This window comes from Cupressus sempervirens, chromosome 6, assembly GCF_028749045.1.
Source record: "Cupressus sempervirens isolate cs-2001-9-10 chromosome 6, ASM2874904v1, whole genome shotgun sequence".
In the NCBI taxonomy this organism is placed as follows: domain Eukaryota; kingdom Viridiplantae; phylum Streptophyta; class Pinopsida; order Cupressales; family Cupressaceae; genus Cupressus; species Cupressus sempervirens.
In genome coordinates, this window is record NC_143123.1 from 26,435,956 (window position 1) to 26,460,923 (window position 24,968).

Genomic DNA, 24,968 nt, shown 5'->3' on the forward strand with positions numbered 1-24,968 from the left:
ATTCCTTCTTCGATCACGTACCTTTCCAAGCACCCTGCAAAGAAACTATTGAGCCTCCTTCAATGAACTCTAAACTAGTCACTGAGAAACCCAAGATGCTCTGCATCAAAAATTATGTAGGTAAAATATTTGAGGGGTAATGCATTTCAATATAATATTGGAAATAATAGTCTTCTAGTGGGCTCAAGAACCTAGACTAATATTTCTTATAGTTGGAAACTTCTAAGGAAAAGGTACTAGGTGGGTGATGGGGAATGGGAGAAAGATTAGATTTTGGGAGGACAATTAGATGGGGTTTACCTTGGATCAATCACAATTTTGTCAATTAAAGCAAGATTGTATAGACCAACTTAGAATAATGGTGCATAACTAAATTGATAAAAATGGGAAATGGGTTAAGCTTGACCAAATGCTTTTGCCCTATCCTCTATCCCAAGACATTCAAAGATGGATAGAATTTTTTTGGGTCTCATCCTTCTTGTTTGAGGATGTTTTGGTGTGGCAACCTAATGCCTCGAAGGAATTCACTATTAAATCAGCCTACAATATCATTATTGGTCATGAGGAGTGTATTGATTAGAAATATGTTTGCGATCCAGGGATTATCCTAAAAGTAAATTTCTTTTGGCTAACGACTTTGCATGGTAGCATACTTATGATAGATAACCTTAAGAGGAGAGGGTTTCAATTTGTGAGTAAGTGTGTTTTGTGTTAGATGGAGGAGGACATTGTTTCCCATCTATTGATCCATTGTCCTTATCCTGGGGAAGTGTGTTTGGGCATCTTGATCAGATTTAGTGCCTAATGGGTCTTTAATGATAATCTTCAATAGTTTATTCTACATTGGGATCCTCTTGTTTATCACCCCCTCATTAGAATGCTATGAGAAGTGATCCCCCTTATGTGTGTTGGCAGTTATGGATGGAAAGAAATAATTTTATCTTTAGGGATTAATCATCTCCCCTGTTAGTTATGCTTCAATTAATCACTAACCTCTTTTGTGATTATATCCCCCACTCAAGATGATGAACCCCCTCCTATCCCTTGGCACCTTTGGAGTGTGCTATTGTAGATAATTGGGGAGTTAAGGATCTAGTTTCCAAAATTGGTAACTCTAAATTGTTGGCTAGGAAGCATGTGAAATGGAAACCTCCTCCCCCCTATGGTTCAAGCTTAATTTTGATGAGTCCTCTAGGGAGGACCATGCAGCAGCAGGTGGTACTATAAGAGATAACCATGTCAATCTTGAGATGGCCTATACATGTAATTGTGGTGAAAATAGTAGCAAATTTGGTGAAGCTATGGGCCTATTTTAGGGGATTAAATATGCCAACTTACATGATCATTAAGGATGCTTGTACACTTATCTCAAGGATTTGAGAAGTGTCTATTCAATACATATAGCATGAGGGTAACAAGGTGGCAAATGCACTAGTAGTGATTGGTTAGGTGGAAACTAACACATGTAACTAGGAAAAATCTAAGAAGCTTCCAGCTCATATTCACACATTAAATTCTCTATGTAGTTTGTTAGCTCTTGGACTAATAGGCAAGTGATTGTGAATGGGATCTCATTCGAGATCAATGAGAAATTCATTGCTAAGGTTGGTGGTTTCTCCTTGGAGGATCATAATTGGTGGAAACAAACCCCTATTGTAGACAAAGCTACTCTTAACTAGTTTTTCTAGCCAGGTGAAAGCCCAATTCACAATCGTGGTGGTTTTGTTAGGACAGAGTTACTGAATCCCTAGAAAGAGGTATATTATGCTATTGTGAGATATCTTACCTTAGAGGATGTATTTTAGATTTTCTACTACTACCATTTTCCACCTCATCTCATTCTCATATTTCATCCTACATTCCATGGAAGACAATATTCTTAGGGTTAGGGAGAAGATTAAAAAAGGAAAACCCTATAATATCCTAGACCAAGTCTTCATGTTTAAACTTTATGATTCCATAAAAACCTCTCCCCTATCCAACCTATCAATGTGTACATTTTCCTTCTAAATCTGATTATTTCCACCTTGACCCCTCAAATATTTGTTGAGGTGATGTCCACTATGGATCCTAAACCCACCCCTCACCACATCCTAAAGCAAATTAAGATGGAGAAAAATATCTAGATTCTAGACTCGGATGTTGAAATGGAAGGTGGTACCTACAAAGATCCCTAAGAAATAAGAAAAAAATGGGTGAAAGTGGACCTTGGGCCCAAACTTGAGAGCCTCCCTAGCTCAAACTCTATAGGAAGCAATAAACACATGAAACCCCCAAAAAAAAAAGAAAAAAAAGTAAGAATTCTCAAAGGAAATATGGTATGGATGAGGAGGAGGAAATTGTTAGTGAGGGAAAGGGTGAAGATAGTAGCCACTTGAGCCTCATTCCCTCTAACACCCACAAGAATGATACTCCAAAAAAGCTAGGGGATAAGCAAGGTGAGATTCTCACCTCCCCTCTTTGTCTGCAGAATAAAGGTGAATAGACCCTTGAAAAGGAACCCCATGATCCCTTTCAACTGATAATCAGAAGAATATGGAGGTGTTGGGGGCCATTAATAGGAACTTCAAAAATCTAGAAGAGAGATAGGATATCTTTGAGTAGAGGACTGATGAGGTTACCAAGTTTGTAATTAGGGTGATGCACTCAAATGCATCTACCCTTCTCATTTTGCATGTGGAGAAAGAAGGTCTCACCTCTATGGTGGGAGTGGACACCATGGGCTCACTTTATAGGTTTCTAGTGGATGATTGGCTTCAATTGCTATTGGATAAATTGGAGGGGAAGGAGAAGAACAAGGAGAGTTAGCTCTCCTTTTGTTTTTCTAGTATTAGTTTTTGCTATGTTAACTATTTTGGCATTCAGCCTCCATGGGCTCTATTCATTGTGCTTTTATGAACTCTTTTGCATTATCACTTATGTATATTTTATGACACAAATTATTTGTTGTTATTTATTGCTTTCTAGACCTTGGGATACTTTGATGTGGAAGTTTTTGAAATTAAAAAGAGGGGTAGATTAATATGAGTTACTTCTTACTTGTAGTTATTTTGCAGAATTTTGTTTCTCTAGGTCAGCCCCATTTTTGGTTGCTATTAATTTCAAAAAAAAAGGTCAAGGAAATATATGATTCAAATGATAAATCAATATTTTATTCATGTTAATTAATATCTCTTATAATTATATAAACTTTTCTTTTAAATTCAAATAGTTGCTTTGTATACATATCTTTTTCAATTAATCCATTACATCTATTGAATTGTAATTCCTTCAAACTAAAGGTACTTGGATGCAAACTTATAATAAATTCTTTATGAGAATTTATTTATGTGAAATCATATTTAAATTTAAAATAGTTATGCCAAATTCAACTGCTAAACAACTTCAAGAAAATTAAAAGCTATCAATTTAGCATTGTATGTGAAAAAGCACATGCAAAATGCTAATGAATAATATTTTTAGGGCCCATTTGGTTGTCATAATCAGGTAGCATGAGAAATTTCCAAATCCAAATTTAAATATTCAAATTGAGCAGTTAAATGGAGAAGCATAGAACAAGCTCAGATCACCAAGTCAAATTGAGCTTAATGGCCATGCAACTTGGATGTGGCAGATTCTTGATGCAAGTCTAGGATGTCAAAGAGAAGAAATAACAAGCTGCCCTTGCTAAGAGTTACACAAAAAAGCCAAAAATAAGAGAAACCATAAGAAATTGTATATATTCCATTGCAGATATGGTGAGACAATCTTCTATTAACATGTCAGGCATAAGGCCTACCTGGTAACAACCATAAATATTTAACATATAATCTATGAGCTTAGAAGCTTGGGTTTATAAAGACAAATCATATTATCTTCCTTTATCTATCTTCAATGATTATTTTTTGTAATCCTAGTTCCCTAATTATATAACCAACAAGACCACAAGTTGACTTGTATAGCAAATTATCACAAAACATAGGTCCTGCCCCAAAGGAGAATTCAAATACCTTACAATTAAGTAAAATAACATATATGGGGTCAAAGATAGGTCCACACAAGATTTAAGGTGGGATTCACAAGACCAAAAAAAGCCTTGATATCAAACATAACCTTCTCAAAGTCAAACCCACATGTTACTTTGAGTTGGTAGGAAAGAACATGTCATGAGCAAAGAGAAAGGATAACTCTTGGATATAATCAAATTAAGATCTATGAGCATAGGATAATGATCCTTGATAGTTCCATATTAAGGGGATAACTATGTGGAAAGAGAAAACATGAACAACAAAGGTAATTCCTTGAACAACATACAAGAACAACTTTAAAAAAATATTTTTTCAGTTGGTACAAGATTGTCAAAGGACCCAAGATGCTTTTACATTAGACATATAGGGTAAATAATGACTGATGTACACATCAAGAAGCTTTGATGTTTTGAGAATTTTTACAAAAATTCAACTCAACTTGAGAAATCCAAGAACTATCTTCAACCAATTTACTCTTCCATTTCACTAAGAATTATTTGTAGTCCTTTTCTTTGGTGCTTTTACTAACTCCAGTATCCAAAATTTTGTCAATTACCTCTATCTCCTTTGTAGTATAATCAAGATTATTAAATGTTTCTTCACTAGATTCATAATACTCATAAATTTTTGAAATATTGAAAATAGGTGAAATATTTGTGTCATTAGGTATATCAGCTTCAAAGGAATTTCCACTATTACATTTCCTCAAGATCTTACAAGACCCAAACTTCTTCATCTTCAACTTTCTATAATTTCCAATAAGAAATTTGTTCTTCTTAAATGTACCATCATTTCATCTCCAATTTCAAAAGCCTTATGTCTTTTTTTCTTATTTTCTCTTTCTTTATACTCTTGATCTCACTAAACAATTTATTCAAATTACTCCTCACTTCTTCAAGAAAATTCTTCATAAAGTCCATAAATTCTTTAGCTTCAGCACTATGTTTTAACTCAGTATTCAAGTTTCTTAACTTTGTAGTTCCTCTAGGATGCATTCCATTTACAATCTCAATAGGTGTCTTCTTAGTACTTATATCACTAAAATTTTATATACAAATTCTTCTTATGTCATGACCAAGTCCCAATTAGTAGGTTTTCCTCCAATCAAACACCTCGACAAGTTATCCAAACTTCTGTTAATTTGATATTTTTAAAAAAATGTTAATCCATAGCACTATGTTAATTCATCTTCATTAACATAATTTAAAAACTATTAATTTCTTAATCTATTATAAGAAGTTTCATCATTAATAGTGAGCAGATTTCCACTATCCAAAGATATCTTACAATGTTTCTAGGTTCAATTGTGTCACTATTTTTGCATCAACATTCCAAGTCACTCTATGTGATCCATCATCAAGATAAAAGATAGAGAGCCTGAATGAGGAAATTTGGAGTCCTCCATTTTCCTCATTCATATTCTCTATCTTTTCTCTTGATGATCAATCAAATCTGAGTGTGAACCAAAACATTGATATAATTTAAATAGTGACACAATTGAATTCATATATATTCTAAGAAGATTTATTATATTACTAATACACAATATTAATGATGTTTATATATATATATATATATATATATATATATATATATATATATATATATATATATATATACACACACACTCTCTCTCTCTCTCTAAGCAATAACAAGTTCAATTTTATTTTAAGGCACTTAATTCTCCTTTCAATTTCAAAAATCTAAAGAACTATGAGAGTTTCAAATCTAACCATTACTTTATAATATGATTTTCTCATTTCAATTCTCATTAACGTCTAACTATTTCTAAGACTAATATAGAAGGATATGAACTAATTTCCTTTATTATTTAATATTTTCAAAGACTCCAAATGTTAATAAATGAGTCTTGACATTACCCATCCAAAAAAACAAATGAATCTTGACTTTTGTGTGCATTACATACTATAATTTCAATATATAAAAGGAACATCAATGTAGATGTCTCATGGGATGAAAAGAAAAGTAAACGATATAAAGTATAATGAATCAAAATACACACCAAAAAAAAAAAAAAATTATTTCATATTCATGAAATTATTTCCCATAATCTCGAGCTTCATTTGTTGGATTTTCTTGTGCCATACTATCTATTCTTAAACTAGAAATGGAATGATTATGAGAATATCTACTAAAAATGTTTCCTAAATTAAAAATGTGCCTATGCATTGAAACTCATCAGTAATTACTATTTCATGAAACTAACACATTAGTAGTTGTAATATTGCTGTCAGAATTCAACTTTATAATTCTAAAGTCAAAATCATTGACCCATGCTTCATGAGTAGTAGTTCACACAAACCCATCTCTTATTAGGATGAATGGAACACTTAACACTCATTGCATCTACTAATCACTACTCATGAAATATGGGCTAGTAATTTTGACTTAAGAATTACACAATTGAATCCTAATAGAAATATCACAATTTAACTTGCTATGGAAAATATTTCCTATTTATCAACATCAATAATTACTATTCCTAGATACCAACACATCAAGAAATAAAGAAAACTCCATTATGTAAATTGTCACGCTCATACAATTGACACATTTTCATATTTAAGAGGCCTTTTCATAATCAATAATAATATTAACCATCCATACATTAATTATATTTTTAAAGTAACCTATAACCAACTATTATCTAAAAATAATAAGTATTAATGATTTAGTTTAGCACTTATATTTATTTGTCTTTCAATAGAACTAGTTGTTTCTAGATTGATACAATTTCTATGTAAATAACTTAGTTGTTTAATTATTAATCATGTTGTTTCAAAGATAAGAAGATGGCATTTGATACTTACATACATTGTGTGTGTGCGTGTGTGCGTGCGTGTGTGTGTGTGTGTGTGTGTGTGTGTGTGTGTGTGTGTGTGTGTGTGTGTGTGTGTGTGTGTGTGTGTGTGTGTGTGTGTGTGTGTGTGTGTGTGTGTGTGTGTGTGTGTGTGTGTGTGTGTGTGTGTGTGTGTGTGTGTGTGTGTATCTTTATTTATTTGTTTACTTATTTTTATAGAATATTTACTAAAAAAAATAAAAATGACTAAATAGATTTTGGATGTTTATCAAGTCAAACATAGATTTATATCATAATTTTAAATGAATAATTGATAAAATGTGTGGATGTTTATCTTACCCAATTAGCTCCTCTCCAATAAGAGTTGGAGAGGCATTACATAAGATATGATGTTATATGCATGATTGTAACAATAAAATATTGTTTGATATACTTCTAGATATTAAATCAAGAGGCTTGGTAAAACATATAAAATAGTAATGAAAAAAACTAAAAAACTAAAATATTTATGTATGCGAACACAAGAAAATTTTCACCTAAGTTCTAATAATTTTTCAAGTTTTTCTAGCTTTTTAACTTTATTGTATATCATTACTAGAATACTACTAGGAACTTCCTGTGGAAAAACATAGGAATCATTTCAAATATGCTTTGTTGCTTGCAAGGATCTTTATAAGGAGTAGTAGTTTGGTGGAGCTTGGGAATCAAAGATATCAACTTTTTAATTTAAGGCTCTTTTGGTCTAATTTCACTTTTAATAAAGGAGTTTCTTGGATTGAAAAAAAGTTAAGATAAATATATATTAGGTTTTATGCCTTAATCTTTAATTAAGAAGGATATTGTCTTAAAGGATCTAATATATGCAAAGGAACCAAGTCAAGTAAGTGATCGGATAATATTTTTGTTCTATTATTTTAAATAATTGTAATACTTCATTTTAAAATGATATTTGGATATCTAAGAAACTAGTTAACTAAATTTTTATTTAAAGATTTGGGCGAAGGTAAAGATATCATTTGGATAATATATTTTGATATTTAAAATTATATTTAAATAATATTTGGCATTTAAGAGTTTTTTCTAAAGTATAAATATTATATTTTAACTTTTCCTTCCTAGATTTTTAAGTAGAATAGCATTATGTAGACATGTTATAATTGTGTGATAAGTTTTAGCTTTAAAAAGAATTTTCAAGCTCTCTTTAAAGCTTTTTTCATGTTTTTGAAGTATATAGATAACATCCAAGAGAGATGGGACGCTGACCCCAGAGTACAAAAAGGTTGAAAGATCAGTCGATGTTACCTCCCTATCATCAAACCAATACCAGTTTTATACTTCAAAAAAACTAACATAATCCATAACAGCCCTAACAAAATTAGTCCTACTATGATCAAGTAGATAAATAGGAAAAGTACTCTAGTAGTAAAACAACATACTACTACTATCAGTCCAGCAATTAAACTTATACAAATAACAAAAAGTCATGTAGGGCATCAAGTTTAGATTAAACGATGTCATTATAGCAAAAACAAAAACAACCAACTGGGTTAACTACCCTCCTTCTTATTTGGTTCCTCAACATCCTTTGCCTCAAGGCAATTCCTGTCCACAATCATCCCCTCCTCCTTGATAGGTTTGTCCAGGAGGGTCTTCATCTAGTCCTCCACCAGAAAGCTGTATATGGAGTAGGAAGTCTCCCTCTCCTTGCCTAGGTCCTTTACATCCTTGTTTACATATATAAAGTAAAGGGTGGTAGCCATGGAATGCATCACTTTAGTGGATAACTCAGCCAAGGTTTCAAATCTTTGACAAATGCTAGTATGATTATATGTCAAATCCTTCATTAACTGTTCAAGCTTGCCAAGACGAACCTTGCAATGACTCCAATCATGGCTATGCTTTCCTTTTCTTCTCCCCACTTTAGGAGTTTCCTTCATGGGGGAAGTAATTTCCTCACCACCACTTCTAGTTAGAGAAGGGTTAGCCTCCAAGGTATCAAAAATATGGGAGGTGCTGGGAGGATTGGTACCAAACTTCTTTCCAATATCCTAGTGGGGTTCTTCCTCTTAGGGGGTTTAATGTCACTTTCAGTAGACTCCAAGCTAAAGACCTATTTGAGAGGGGACTTAAAACTTCTCCAACTGGAGGCATTTTTTGGGTCTACACGCACTATCTTTTCTATTCCTAGTATCCATGTTAGAGTCTATGAGATGAATTTTGACCTCAGGATTGGGGGTTTTCTTGAATTTTTTATGGCTAGGGCCAAGGCCAAGGTCAAGAGAGACTTTGGGGGTAGAAATAGCTAGAGGGTTAACTAGGAGTGGTGAGCTTTGGGTAAGGTGATGTGTATACAACTTATTCATGAAACCCTAGTGGATGACATAAAAGGGTTTTCCCTCCTCCTTTCTCATAGCCTTGAAAATACTATCTTCCATAGAATTCAGCAAAAGGAATAGAAAAATATTTCTAAAATGGTTGAGGATGGGGAAATGGTAAAAATAAAGTACCTAAAACTGATCCTTAAGGGTAATGTATCTCATAATTGTTAGGATTAAACTTAGGCAAAAATAATACTTACATGCAAATATAATCAATACTAGAAAAATAGTAGATTGCATAAAAGAGAATAGAAGACACCAAGATTTAATTTGATTCACGCAATCCTTGGGCTGTGTCCACCAACAACAAGTCCAATATTATTATTATCCAATGATTACAACCTGATTACAATATGTAATCCCTTATAGCTCAATACTGCTACAAGAAGATACAATATCACCATTCATCATGAAATCCATAACCCTAAGCCTTTTTATACAAGCTTTTTATGCTTACAAAATTAGGGCTAGAATAATACAAAAATAGTAGCTAATGTCTTTTACAATATAAGGGTATTTTTAACTTTGGGAGTGCTTCCCCTAAAAACCCCCATGGGGGCATTTCCCCTCGACGCTATCCTATACTATGAGAGGAAGCACACCTAGGGTGTTGCCATTGGACCCCGCAAGGGCATTACCCCTTGACCCCATCTTGGAGGCGCTGACCCAAACCCCCATAGAAATAATTTGGAGGGAAATCATGTTGAATAAACCTTTGAGTCTAATTAGGCTCCACATCACAAAAATCTCCCACTTGGAGATTGATCAGACTCCACAATAATAACCTCCCACTTGGAGACTAATCATAGCACTCCTAAACCTATAGCTCCCACTGGATTATATGAAACCACCCTGGACTCTGTTGTTCTTTCATTTTGTTTAGTCTAGAAAACCAATTGAAGCTGGAGAGGAATTTAGATTCTCCCTTGTCACAACCTTTGTAAACATATCCATTGGATTGTCATTTGTATGTATCTTCTCCAGCTTTAACTATCCATCATCCAAAATTGACTGAATGAAATGGTACCACAATTGTATGTGTTTTGTCTTTGAATGTAGAGATGAATTCTTTGCAAGATGAATAAATAAATAATTATCCTTCTAAAGGTGTCCCAATTCTTCTAGGAATAACACAAGCCATATCATCTCCTTAACTTCCTCTGTAGTAGCAACATGCTCTACCTCTATAGTGGATAAAGCATTAACCTTTCATAACCTAGAAATCTAACTCACGACTGCTCCACCAACAGTAAATACATAACCTATAGAACTCCACTTGGTATCAATATCCCTAGCCAAATCTAAGTCAACATAGCCCTGTAAATTGGTAGTGGAGCCCCCAAAGTGTAAACACTTGATGTTCTTCTCAAATATATGAGAATCCATTTAACTGCAGTCCAATGCTCAAGCCCTAGATGACTCATATACCTACTAACAACTCCACTTCATGTGCAATATCTGACCTAGTACATACCATAGCATACATCAAGCTTCCTACATCTGAGGAATAAGGTACCTTAGACATCTTGTCCTCCTCTTCTTGTGTCTTCGGACACATTTCCTTAGTCAACGTCAAATCATCAGGTAAAGGTGTGCTGACAACTTTAGCATTCTCCATAGAGAAATGTTGCAACACCTTCTCAATATAATCAGCCTGAAATAATGTCAATTTCTTGTTCTTCCTATCTCTACAAATATTTATACCAAGGATTTTTTTTACTACCCACAAACCCTTCATAACAAATGAATGCGCTATTGTTCCTTTAAACCCTTAATGTGATCCATGTTAGACCCAGATACATGCATATCATCAACATATAAACATAAAATAATGTAATTATAATCATCCAACATCTTAAAATAAATACAATGATTTGAATGACACCTGCTATATCCATGCTCATGCATAAAATTATCAAATTTTAGATTCCATTGCCGAGGTACTTGCTTTAAGCCATATTAAATTTTCTTCAATTAGCACACTAAGTTCTCTTTACCTTTGACCTCAAATCCCTATGGTTGAGTCATATATCTTTTCATCCAAATCACCATGAAGGAAGGTTGTTTTAACATCAAGCTGATCCAAATGCAAATCTTTAGTAGCCACAATACTTAAAATAGTGTGAATAGAAGTCATTTTAACAACATGAGAAAATATCTCATCAAAATTGATGCCTTTTTTTGTGCAAATCCTTTTACAACTAACCTAGCTTTAAATCTTTTCTTACCTCCTCTTCTTTGAACCTGTAAACCCACTTATTCTATAAAACTTTTTTACCTATAGGCAACTTGCATAAATCCCTTGTCTTATTTTTCAGCAAAGAGTCTATTTCTTCTTTCATTGCAGACTCCCATTGAATCTTTGTATCCACCTGCATAGCTTCATCATAACATTTAGGTTCACCAACATCAGTAAGTAAAATAGAATACTGTAAGGAAGGAGAAAATATTTTTGGAGGTCTACTTATCCTTGTTGACCATCTAACATTCACTAGGGTGTGTGGTATTTGTTGTTGCAGTTGTTGCACATCATGAGGAATTGCTGGAATATCAGCTTTTTGAGTATCATCCAGCAGTACATAATCATTTTTCTTTCTTCTCATGTTGCTACAATAAATCTTTGTACAACACTTTCTCATTGAATATGGCATCCCTACTTCTTATAATTTTACAATTTTGACTTATCTTCCAGCTTGGTTCTATTTTTAGAATCTATATGAGCAAATGCTTCACAATCAAAGGTTCTGAGAAAAGAATAACTCACCTTCTTACTAGTCCATGCTTCCTCTAGAATACCACAACCCAAAGGAGTAGAGGTACCACTATTAATCAAATATACAATAGTATTATTAGTCTCCACCCACATGTTTTGAGGATAACCCAACATGCAACTTCATGCTTCTTGGATGCTCCATTATAGTCATATTTATGCATTTAACCACTCCATTTTCTTGTGGAGTCCTTGAAACAGTTTTCTATGTATGAATACAATTAGTGGAGCAATAATCTTCAAATTCATGACTGTAGTACTCACCACCATTATCAAATCTGAGACATTTTAATTTCTTTCTAGTCTCATTTTCAACCAAGCATTTTCATTTCTTAAAAGTTTGAAATACATCAGATTTCTATCTAAAGAAATAAATCCATATTTTTTATATTTTCATCATCAATAAATGTAACATAATAATGAGAGACACCAAGGGAAGATACTTGAGTTGGTCCCCATACATCTGTATGCACAAGCTCTAATTTCTCACTTTTTTTTTCCTTCTTAGTCTTCACAAAACTTACTCTCTTTTGTTTTCCATACACACAATTTTCATAGAAATTCATTAACACATTTTAGACTTGGTAAAACTTGCTTTGAATGGATTACTTTCATACCTTTCTCACTCATGTGCCCAGGTTTGTTATACTATAGTGTTATATTAGAATGTAATGCAGTTATTTGTTCTCCCTGCTCAAATGTAGCAACTATTCAAAAGATCCCAAACATCACAACAAGTCCAATATTATTATTATCCAATGATTACAACTTAATTACAATCTATAATCCCTTATAGCTCAATACCACTGCAAGAACCAATTTTTTGCATCAAACATTATGAAAATACCTAACCCTAAGCCCTTTTTATACAAGATTTTTGTTGCATATAGAATAAGGGCTAGAATAATATAAAAATAGTAGCTGATGCCTTTTACAATATAAGGGCCTTTTGTCTTTAGGGGTGTTTCCCCTAAAAATCCCACCGAGGGAATTACCTCTCGACCCTACCCTGTACTACTACAAGAAGCACACCTGGGGTGCTGCCCCTTGACCTCATCTTGGGGAAGCTGGTCTCAAACTCCCATAGAAATAATCTAGATGGAAATTGCACTTAATAAACCTTTAAGTCTAATTAGGCTCCACATCACAACAATCTCCCACTTGGAGACTAATCAGACTCCACAACAATAACCTCCCACTTAGAGACTAATCATAGTACTACTAAACTTGGAGCTCCCACTAGAATATATCAAACCACCTTGGACTCTATTATTCTTTTATTTTTTTTAGTCTAGAAGACCAACCAAAGCTGAAGAGGAATTCAACTTCTCCCTTGTCACAACCTTTGTAGACATATCTATTGAATTGTCATTTGTAGGTATCTTCTCCAACTTTAATTGTCCATCATTCAAAATTGACTGAATGAAATGGTATTACAACTATATGTGTTTTATCTTTGAATGCATAGCTAAATTATTTGCAAGATGAATGACACTTTGAATATCTTTAAATAAATAATCATCCTTCTAAGGGTGTCCCAATTCTTTCAAAAAAACTAAAGTCATATCATCTCCTTAGCTGCCTTTGTAGCAGCAACATACTTTGCCTCTGTAGTGGATAAAGCATTAACCTTCTATAATCTAGAAACCCAACTCATGGCTACTCAACCAACATTATACATAAATTTTAGTACTCCTCCTGCTATCAATATCCCTTACCAAATCTAAGTTAACATAGCCCTATAAATCAATAGTAGAGCCCCCAAAGTGTAAACACTTACTAGATGTTTCTCTCAAATATCTAAGAATCCATTTAACTACATTCCAATGCTCAAGCCTTGGATGACTCATATACCTACTAACAACTCCCACTGCATGTGCAATATCTAGCCTAGTACGTAACATATCATACATCTAGCTTCTGATAGTTGAAGCATAAAGTACCTTAGACATCTTATCCTCCTCTTCTTGTGTCTTGGGACACATCTTCCTAGTCAACTTCAAATGACCAAGTAAAGGTGTACTGACAACTTTAGCATTCTCCATAGAGAAATGTTGCAACACATTCTCAATATAATCAGCCTGAGATAATGTCAATTTCTTATTCTTCCTATATCTGCAAATCTTCATACCAAGAATTTTTTTTTCTACCCCCAAATCTTTCATAGCAAAATGAATGTGCTAACTATTCCTTTAACCCCTTAATGTGATCCATGTTAGACCCAGCTACAAGCATATCATCAATATATAAACATAAAATAATATAGTTGTCATCATCCAACATCTTAAAATAAACACAATGATTTGAATGACACCTCCTATATCCATGCTTATGCATTAAACTGTCAAATTTCAAATACGGTTGCTAAGGTGCTTGCTTCAAGCCATATAAACTTTTCTTCAATCTACACATTAAGTTCTCCTTATGGGTATGTGCAGGATCATGGTGTGCCAAAAAGTGGTGATGTGAAAAAAATAGAGTTTGAAGACATCCAAAAGCGCGTACCAAACCTCGAAGGTAAGGCTGAGCCTTATCGGATATCCAATTTGACATCGGATATCTGATTCGATATTGGATATCCGATCACATATACTATAACAATACCATAATTATAATTATTATATTATAATAATATAAAAATATTATATTATAATAGTATAATATATTATTTAATATTATATAATATAATATATAATAAAAAAGTATAATATATTATAAATTATAATAATATAATAATAATATTATATTATAATAATATAATAATATATTATATTATAATAATATAATATAATACAATATAATATAAAATATAAAATATAATATAATATAATATAATGTAATATATAATGTAATATATTATATATAAAATATTATATAATAATAAAAATGTAAGATATTATATGTTATAATTAATATATAATATATCGGATATCCAATATAATATCGGATATCTGATACATGTGCACAACATAAAATAAAAAACACAGACCTGCAGGCCCATTATTACGTTATTTGGGGCCAATTTTTTGCCAGGGCGATTGGATATATGATTGAATATCGGATATCAGATATTAAGGCATTTTTTTCCCCAACTCATTTTTAACCTAAATTCAATAGATTTTAGCATGATTTTGTTTGTTTTAGTTGAATCTAGGGTTTTTTTGAAAAAAATGGTTAAAATTAAGGTTTTTTTTAAATATATATTACATTTTGCAATTCAATAGGAATGGCTGATCAGAATGATGACATTGAGGCAGGGAATAATATTCCTCGTAACCCCCCACCAAATGATCTAGTACCCCCACAAAACCATCCACCAAATGATCCTCTACCCCCTCAAAACCCTCCTCGAATCGAGGATTTGATAAATGAAAATCTCACAGAGTTAAGAGATTTTCATAGAACATATAATAATGTACCTGCATTGGCTCTTATGTTATCCACGTTAAACACCATAGTGGATAACATTGAAACCCTTATGAACTAACAAAATGCCGCTCTTCATTGGCATGATGAAATGCACGAGATGTTTGATGATGGTTTGGACTATGATGAGGTTACAACCCTCAACATAACCAAAGATGATTTGGTTAGCCTTTTTGCGAACCCAAAAATGGGTTTACCAGTCGACCCAAAAAAATCCAAACTATCCATTAAATGGTGTACAAATGACGCCATACATACAAACTTTTGGGATCATTGGTGGATGGTCTTTGATATCCCTCCAAATGGAAATTTAGACATACCATTTTATTTCTTTAGAAAATTATATGCAAAATTTGTGTTGAAACTTAAAGTGAACTATTGGAGCATGAAGCCCAACATGGGCTTACGACTAGGAGCTCCTCAGGATAGACCCTCTTCCCAGCAAAAGAAAGCTGGCACTTTTGTCCCCCCCACTGATATCTCCCCTCTTCCTCGAGTGTAGCATCCAGATATTATGACAGAGGCTAGCTCTTAGACCATCAGAGCCATTCATAGGCTGAGTAGCCTAATGATATCTCAGGCTAGGTCAGTCCTGCCTCCTCGTGTTGATGATGCTAGTGCCAGTTCATCATCGGCTAGCTCATCACACATTTGTGTGCCTCACACTTGCATTACATTGAAGAATATTTTCCTGGGTCCCACAGGTGATCTTCTTAAGTATCATTTTGTATTAGACGAGCTTACACCAGACACACGTGCAGAGGCTACAGACCCTAGTGTGAGAGAGGAGGGGAATGCAAAGGCATGGACTCCTTCGGTGTCGGTACATGTATACATTTTTTTGTTATGACATATGCGATTTAAAGTTAACTTTTATAATAGAGTAATTTTAATTTTTAAGCCATATTGACTTTTATATGTATGTGATCTTCATTCATGTTTAGTTGATGACTGAGGAGGAGCTCAGATAGATTTTATGATGCCACACTCTCAGCCATTTCATTTGGCCTTGAGACATCTATGGTACATTATGTTTTGTTCGCATTTTTTTTTTCTATTTGATATTGTAGCATATATGGTTGCTAAACTTTCTTTTATCTTGCAGGTACCACCTGTCCCGGGGGGAAAAAGTGTGGGGGTGAGCCAACATGCATTGAAAAAGGAAAGGTAATTAGGTGCTTCCTATTTGATTAAATATCAATGCATTCTTGTAACATGTTTGTGGTAATCCCATTTAATTACATTCTTTATTGTATATAGGGTGTGGCTACTGGCGATGAGCATGTACAAATTCTGCATCATAGACCATCAGGGATTTCCATTCGCACTGAGAACCCCATTGTATGTATAAGTATCATTTGTTTTTTATTATCCTTATCTTCATAAATAAATTCAAAACTGATTTCCATGATATTAACAACTACTATTTTGTATCTCATAGGAGACTCCTAGTGCACATGAGGTCCAACGAGAGACTTATGTAGATTTGATGATGTGGCCGCTCTCTCCTAAGGAGGAGCCTACAATAGTAAGTTGTAGTTTGAATTCATGATTAAATATGTTATAAATTTAGCATGCTATGAATTATAATGTTATAGTTTAAATTGTAGATTCATCTCACAAACGTATTTGAACATATACAACCCACAATCAAAGAGGTAGAAGCATTGCCGAGGGCATATGAGAGGACTCCTGATCGGCATAGGAGGTCGATGAGAGAGGTATTTATTATGAAATTTTTATAGTATAAATCTTCATTAAAAAAAAGATCATTATGCATTTGAGTAATTCAATGTTAGATACAAAGAATCATATAAATTTAGTAGTCTAAATTTGGGTTTTCCATTTTTGTTAATGTAGGATGCATCCGATCCACCTAGTGCAGTGAAGAGGCTACATTTTGATCATCCACCAGCACCCTAGGATAGTATAGTTGTCGTAGGATGCATCATGAGACATTTTGAGATGGCATATGCCACATTGTATACAAAAACATTGATATTATACACATTCTGATGGCATGATCAGCCACATTTTGTATATGGATCTATGTATTTTGATATATATTTGAGTACTTTGTCTATGGATATGTTGGTCTAATTGATGAATGAATGAAAAATACAGAAAAGAAAACATCCATTTAAGAGGTGCAACACGTATTCATTGTCCATTTGATCCAACCCCATGTTTAGCTCATGATTCAGAGAGATTTCACTAGCAAAATATGCTTTCCAATGGTTGAATTTATGGATATGTGCTTCCATTTTGAGCTGAGGTGAGTTTAGTAATGTTAAAATGAATTTTGTGTTCTCTCTACCTAGTAACTAAAATCTAGAAAAGAATAATCTTTGGCCGTAAAGGATTGGGTTTTCAGTTTGTATACGGAAATATGTTTCTTTTAATTATAGGTTTTCTATTATATCTTGATTATAAAATCTATTATATAATGAGGCCCTGTTGGTTTAATATCTTTTTCAGATAGTGAAGTCCCCTCATTTTGATATCTCTTTTAGACAGTTCAATTGCAAGATATTTCCAAGTTGAGTATGAATATCTTTATGTGCTATACAATCTGGTATGAAATGTTGTTCAGTTTCAACCATTCCTTTGCTATAGGAAATGCAAAATTTTCTCTTTCCTCTTGGTGATCGGACATCTGTTTGTGTCACATCTAAGATGGTGAGACCCAGTCCTCAACTAAACAACTAAAATTCTAGCCTTTGACTCAATTGCAGCCTTTAAATAATCCTTTTCATTGTGTTCCCATACGGGGTTGAACTTTTTGATATAGTGTGATTTTCTGACCTTTTTTTTTTTCTAACATGGAAGTCCTGAATTTTTCTTGCACAATTTTTTTTATGTCTGTTCATTGATATTAAGACATTCCTACCCATTAATGTCCCATTTTCTTGTCCACTTCTTTTGCTACATCCAATTCTTCTTTCAATAGTCCTAATTTCTCTAAAAAATAATTTTGGGTCAGCGATTTTTTTTCTTCATGTTTTAGATTTTTTTTAATAGCTTAGCAAATAGATTATAACTGATGCTTCCTCTGGAAACATCTTTGCTTCATTCAACAAGATCTCATAGAGAATTGTGGATTTGACTTTAAGAGTATTGATGATTAAATATTCTTTGATTTTTTCTAGCTGTCTCTAGTTAAGGTTTGACATACTACTCCCCCCAATCTCACAATCGTAGAGGACAACTGGCATGACCAACAAAGCAAAGAGGGTTTTCCAATCCTGCAGCTTTGGTTTCCTACACCTATTTTGAAGCAGCTAAGAAGTTGTCCATCCTCTTTGAATCCTTTTTGTTCTACATGTGTCTTAAGGGAGCTTATTGTGGAACCAACTCATAGGTACTTTTATTTTGACACTCTCTTCAACAAGATTTCCCTAAGGATAAAGCTAACATGCCGCTTCTTCATTTTAAAGAAAAACATTGTTAATTTGATCTTGCTAGTTTTTGATTACTTCCCAACTTTGTGGCAAAAGAGCTCTAAAGCCTTCAAATGTTCTTTCAAACCATGAAAAGGTTTCATAATAAGAATAAGGTTGGCTATATACAAAAGTTGCTTTACCATGACTAGTTGAATACCTTCAACTATAATTTTATTTGGCCATTCTTCTAGTCTTTCAATATATAACTCAAATAATTTATAATATAGAACACACCACTATTTGACTCTAATGTCACTGCTAAAACATTCAGACATATCCTCTTTAATTTTGATTCTACCACAAACTTGCTTATAAAATTTGAGTATGATAAAAGTGTGAAGGAAGGCTCTAGTACAAAACTAAGATTTCCAAGCTGTTGTAGCATACCACCTTAAACCTTCACCATTGAATGCATTATCATTTTTTCATTGCTTAAGCTATGACATGGTCAAGCCTTGTGTTGCCATGACTCAAAGCTATCTTGACCTAGGATGTTGTTGAATCTGATAGCAGGCAAATGTCTTCTAACAATTGGAGATTTCTCTATGAACCAGTGCCTTAATTAATGCTTTAGTGCCATTTAGTTTGTCAATAATCAATTTTAAATTCTTCTTTTAACATGTTCATTATTAATAAATGGTATATTACAATTCAAATTTTTATTATTGATTCATATTATATAAGTAATGGTTTGTACATATTTATGACTTATAAGAATGTATGGTCTATTTAGCACTTATTGCATTTTGACAATGCTGATATAGATGACAAAACTTCTTAAAAATCTCCATCCTTGCACTACTCTAACTCAAAACTTATTTAACCATAAAATTTTCAAGATCAAAATTAGTCAGTTCACTAGACCATTTAAAAATTAATATCATATGAATTCAATATTTATTCTCAACATCCCTGGCATTGGAAAAGTCTTATTCTGAGTGGTTGAGCTAACCAAATGCTTTTAACATATATTTTTTCTTTTAAACATAAACTGTAATAACATAAAAAAAGATGTGTGACTTATACAGATAATAATAGGAACAGAAGACATATAAATAATTTTTGTAACATTAAATACTAACACATGATGCTAGATTCTCAAAGAAGCGCCTCAGCCTTCTTACTTATTGTTTGTTGCTTAACCCTTTTCTAAGCATACTTACATGCTGACTTTCTATCACACCCACCTTTGATAACTAAGCATTTGTTAAATGAGGAAAAGATAGTTGTTATCACAAACTATAAAAAAGGTATACAATTTCTGAGGGATATCAAATTTTGCTACTCAGGCAAGGTTTTAAATTCACCTCCTATTTCACACACAATTGTCTTTTTATTACAAATATTATGTTGCTTGCAGACTTGGAGTAGAATGCTAATAAATTTAACATGTGATTTTTATTTTTTTTGTCGCAGTGGTAGTTTGGTCCAAGAATTTTTAAGAAGGTTGCAGTGCAGAGATCATGTTTGATAGTTGACTAGGATCCTTACAAATTTTGCAAAGAGGATATTGAGATTATCTGGTGTAGGAAAATGAATTTCTCAGCATTATGTAGCATTGGATAGTCAAATGCATTTTTTCTGAAACTTCTTGATGGTATTGAGCTTACTAAAATCATTGAAATCTTGCCTCTGCATAGAGCAATGATAGAGCAACTTATTCTAGAAAGTGGAAATTCATTTTCTCCCTTTCCACGTATGGTTCCAACTATTAATGTTCTAAAGGGTGTTAATCTTCCTTTTGAGATACTGTTTCAAATCAACTCTCTTATTCATTATGGGATACTTAGTGGCCCAACACTGATTTGTCACTTTTTTGATTTGCTAAATAATGAGAAGAAATCAGCTTTGCACATATGTCTGGCCTTAATAGAACTGCATAAATTGAAGTCAACATGTTTCAACCCAAAAACATGGCTTCAAAATCAAGTAAAGAAGTTGCAAACTAGTCAAAATTAGTTGAAGTCATTAACAATTTCTAGACATAATGACACATTGAAATTCCATCGGGCCCTAGTTACTCTGACTAGGGTCTACTTTTTGGGCCTCGACTTGAATATTTCAAGTCGAGTGACAAGGCATTTTTTAGAGCATGTTGATGATTTTCTCAAAGTCCATTTTGTGGAGGAGGACTTTAATAAGATTCATTTAATTGCTTTGACTACAAAAACTGAATATGGTTTTCATGCAAGACCACAAAGATCACAAGTATATGATAGAATATTGTCAATTTTGAAGGAAGGCATTACAATAGGCAATAAAAGATTTGAATTCCTTGGCTTCTCAGTCAGTCAATTGAGGGAAAATTCAATCTGGATGTTTGCTTCAAATGACGAAGTTACTGTCGAGTCCATTAGAAAATGGATGGGAGATTTCCACTGTACAAATGATTCAGCCATACATGCCACGAAAATGGGGCAACCATCTAACTCTTCGAGGTAAACATTAAATGTTCAAGATCATGAAGGTTCCCTTATTCTTGATAGTTATGTTCATATAGATGGTATCAACTACTATTATTCAGATGGAATCGGGAAGATTTGTTTACATCTGGCAAAGCAAATAGCTCATATTTGTCGATTAAGTATGCCTCCTCCTTCAATGTTCTAGATCGTTGTGTTGAATCCAAACAGAATGTGATCTCTCAAAAATGAGATAGGTTATTTTAGGCCTTAGCATTACCATCTTGTAGCATTTTACAGTTCATCAATAGCCCTCACAAGCTTCAAGTTATGACCCTCGAAAGATCAACCTCAAAATGCACTTAGAGAACCTTGGGGACTCCTTGGTACGGGGTGGCTACGGATGATGGATGGTCTTTGTGGTCAGAAAAAGGGTGTCACTAGGGTTCACTTGTCCACCTGGAGCTAATGGCACTAATGATTCGATGCCAAGATCAGCGGTTTCAAAGTTGCACTGTGGTGCACCTATGAACTGAGGCACACTATGAGTTTTGGCATCGACTGAGATCATTGTGCCGAATCCAAACAGAATGTGATCTCTCAAAAATGAGATAGTTTATTTTAGGTCTCAACATCACCATCCTGTAGCATTCAACAGTTCATCAATAGTTCTCATGAGCTCCAAGTTATGACCCTGGGAAGATCGACCTCGAAATGCACTTAGAGCACCTTGGAGACTCCTCGGTACGGGGTGGCCGTGGATGATTGATGGTCTCCGTGGCTGGAAAAAGAGTGTGACTAGGGTTCACCCACCCACCCAGAGCTAATGGTGCTAATGATTCGATGCCAAGATCAGCAGTATGGTGCACCTATGAACTGAGGCACACTGCAAGTTTTGGCATCAAGCGAGATTGATGTGCTGAATCCAAAGGAATGTGATCTCTCAAAAATGAGATAGGTTATTTTAGGCCTCAAAATCACCATCTTGTAGCATTTGATAGTTCATCAATAGCCCTCACATGCTCTGAGTTATGACCCTCAAAAGATCAACCTCAAAATGCACTTAGAGAACCTTGGGGACTCCTCGATACGGGGTGGCCGCAGACGATGGATGGTCTCCATGGTCGGAACAAGGGTGTCATTAGGTTTCACCCACCCACCTAAAGCTAATGGCACTGAAGATTTGATGCCAAGATCAATGGTTTCAAATTTGTGTTGTGGTGCACCTATGAACTAAGGTACACTACGAGTTTTGGCATCGAGTGAGACCATTGTGCCGAATCCAAATAGAATTCGATCTCTCAAAAATGAGATAGTTTATTTTAGGTCTCAGCATCACTATCATGTAGCATTTGATAGTTCATCAATAGTACTCACGAGCTTCAAATTATGACCCTCAGAATATCGACCTCGAAATGCACTTAGAGCACCTTGGAGACTCCTCGGTATGAGGTGGCCATGGATGATGGATGGTCTTCGTGCCTAAAAAAAGCATGTGACTAGGGTTCACCCACCCACTCGGAGCTAATGGCGCTAATGATTTGATGCCAAGATCAGCAGTTTCAAAGTTACGCTATGGTGCACCTATGATCTGAGGCACACTGCGAGTTTTGGCATCGAGTGAGATCGATGTGCCAAATCCAAACAGAATGTGATCTCTCAAAAATGAGATAGGTTATTTTAGGCCTCAACATCACCATCTTGTAGCATTTGACAGTTCATCAATATCCCTCACGAGATCCAAGTTATGACCCTCAGAAGATCGACCTCAAAATGCACTTAGAGAACCTTGGGGACTGCTCGGTACGGGGTGGCCACGGACGATGGATGGTCTCCATGGCTGAAATAAGGGTGTCACTAGGGTTCACCCACCCACCTAGAGCTAATGGAACTGACAATTCAAACAGTTCTAGCTGTTAGGAGTTAGATTTTGAAAAGTTGTCAAGAAAATTGCAAAAGTTGCTAAGCAACTTTTTGCAATTTTTGCAATTTTTGCGCTAAGACAAGTTTTATTGCAAATTTGATTGCAAATGGATTCTAAAAACTCCTAGGGACCCTAATAATGTTCTAAACATTTAGACTTACCTAAAAAACATGGAATTTACCAAAAATCTACTTTATTGGACCAATTGATGGACAAGGCTTATAGTTGCACCACAGGGTCTTATGTCCATTACAAATGTGGATGGTCACAGAGAGATCATTAGATCTATCCCTAGACCTTATTACATCAAGAAAAAAAAAATGATTAGGTGCATTGCACTAGTGTTCCTTGTATTTAATTAATGCTATTGGACTAAGAACCAATTTTTCTCTCAGTTGGAAGGGTGGGCCTAAGGGTTCAACACTAATGGGTGATGTTGAACCACCTTGGTAATGACTAGTTCATTTGAGGAGGCTTGAGATTGCATGCAAAGAAATTCTTATCAATTTTACTCTTGTTTCAAGGGGTGGGCCTAAGAGCTCAACATATTAGAATGATGTTAAATCACCATATTAATGAATAGCTCATTTGGAGATGGTAGCTAACCAAAGCTTAGAAGATTATTTTTATAGTATTGTAAAAAAAATTTGTGAGAACCTTGCTACTAAAAATTCAAAGTATATGCAATTTTCTCAATGATTCTAAGCATGGTAACCAATGGCGGAAGAGTTGGCATGGTTGTAATAATGCATGGTAACCATGTTGAACCAACAAAAAGCAGAAACATTATGAACCATGATGCACTTGAACATAGAAATAATTATGGAGAGGATCAAATGCAACATGTTGCTTCAGTCCCAAATGTTGACAATATAAAAGTGATGTAGAGGATAGGGTGATGGACCCAAGTAACAAACTAAAATGAGCAAATTTGTAACAATGTGCTAATTGACCCTTCTAGGTCTTGATGGTCAAATCCCACAAATGGTCAACTCCAAGAGGTTTTAAGGCTTCAATGAGTTGTTTTGACATATTCACCATGTTCCAACACTTACCCTTGAGTTGCAATACTTTTCAAGCCAAAATGCACAACATGCCAAAATGTTGTCTATGCAACTTTACAATTATGTGACAACAACAAGACAAATAGGTGGATAAATTTATTTATTTTCAAAAGACTCCTTGAATAAATGGATTTTTTGGATACCCTTTATCTTTTCACAAAACATATATAATACTTAGATACCCTTCCTTTGGAAAATATCAATGAACTTTCACACTTCTCCTGTCTTTTAACAATGTAGAAAAGATGCATTTACAAAGCAACCACTAGAAGGACTTAAGATCTGGAATCCAAACTTTGCATAGGCTCCTAAAATAACTTCAATTAGAAAAATCCACTCTCAATTTCAGTCTATGGGTTCCCTAACCCCAAAAGCCTCAATTCACCTTCTCAAAATCCTTGTTACTAGGGCATCACCAATCTCACACGTGCCAAGCCTTCTTGGACTAATTCAAAATTCATACATCTATGTTTTATCACCATAAACATGAATCAACTCACAAACACTACCCTCTTTAAGGAATATCTCTTCCTATAGGATTGTCCCCTCACTTTCAACCCTTGTTTTCACCCTTTTATGTTTGGTGGCCACCAATTATTCTAGTTAGTTGATCATTTCAGGGTTAGAAGACATTATACATGTTAGGACAATGGAATTCCATGAATAATCAGGTAATAATTTCATGGAATGACCATGATTAGATGAAAAAACTGTCAAAATGCTTATGAAAAGG

The 24,968-nt window shown here is 34.1% G+C and overlaps 1 pseudogene; it reads left to right on the forward strand.

The window, feature by feature from the left end:
* The window catches only part of LOC149550910 (RNA-dependent RNA polymerase 2-like), a 47,576-nt pseudogene extending 26,121 nt beyond the window's left edge, over window positions 1–21,455 (forward strand).
* The last annotated feature ends 3,513 nt before the right edge of the window (window positions 21,456–24,968 follow it).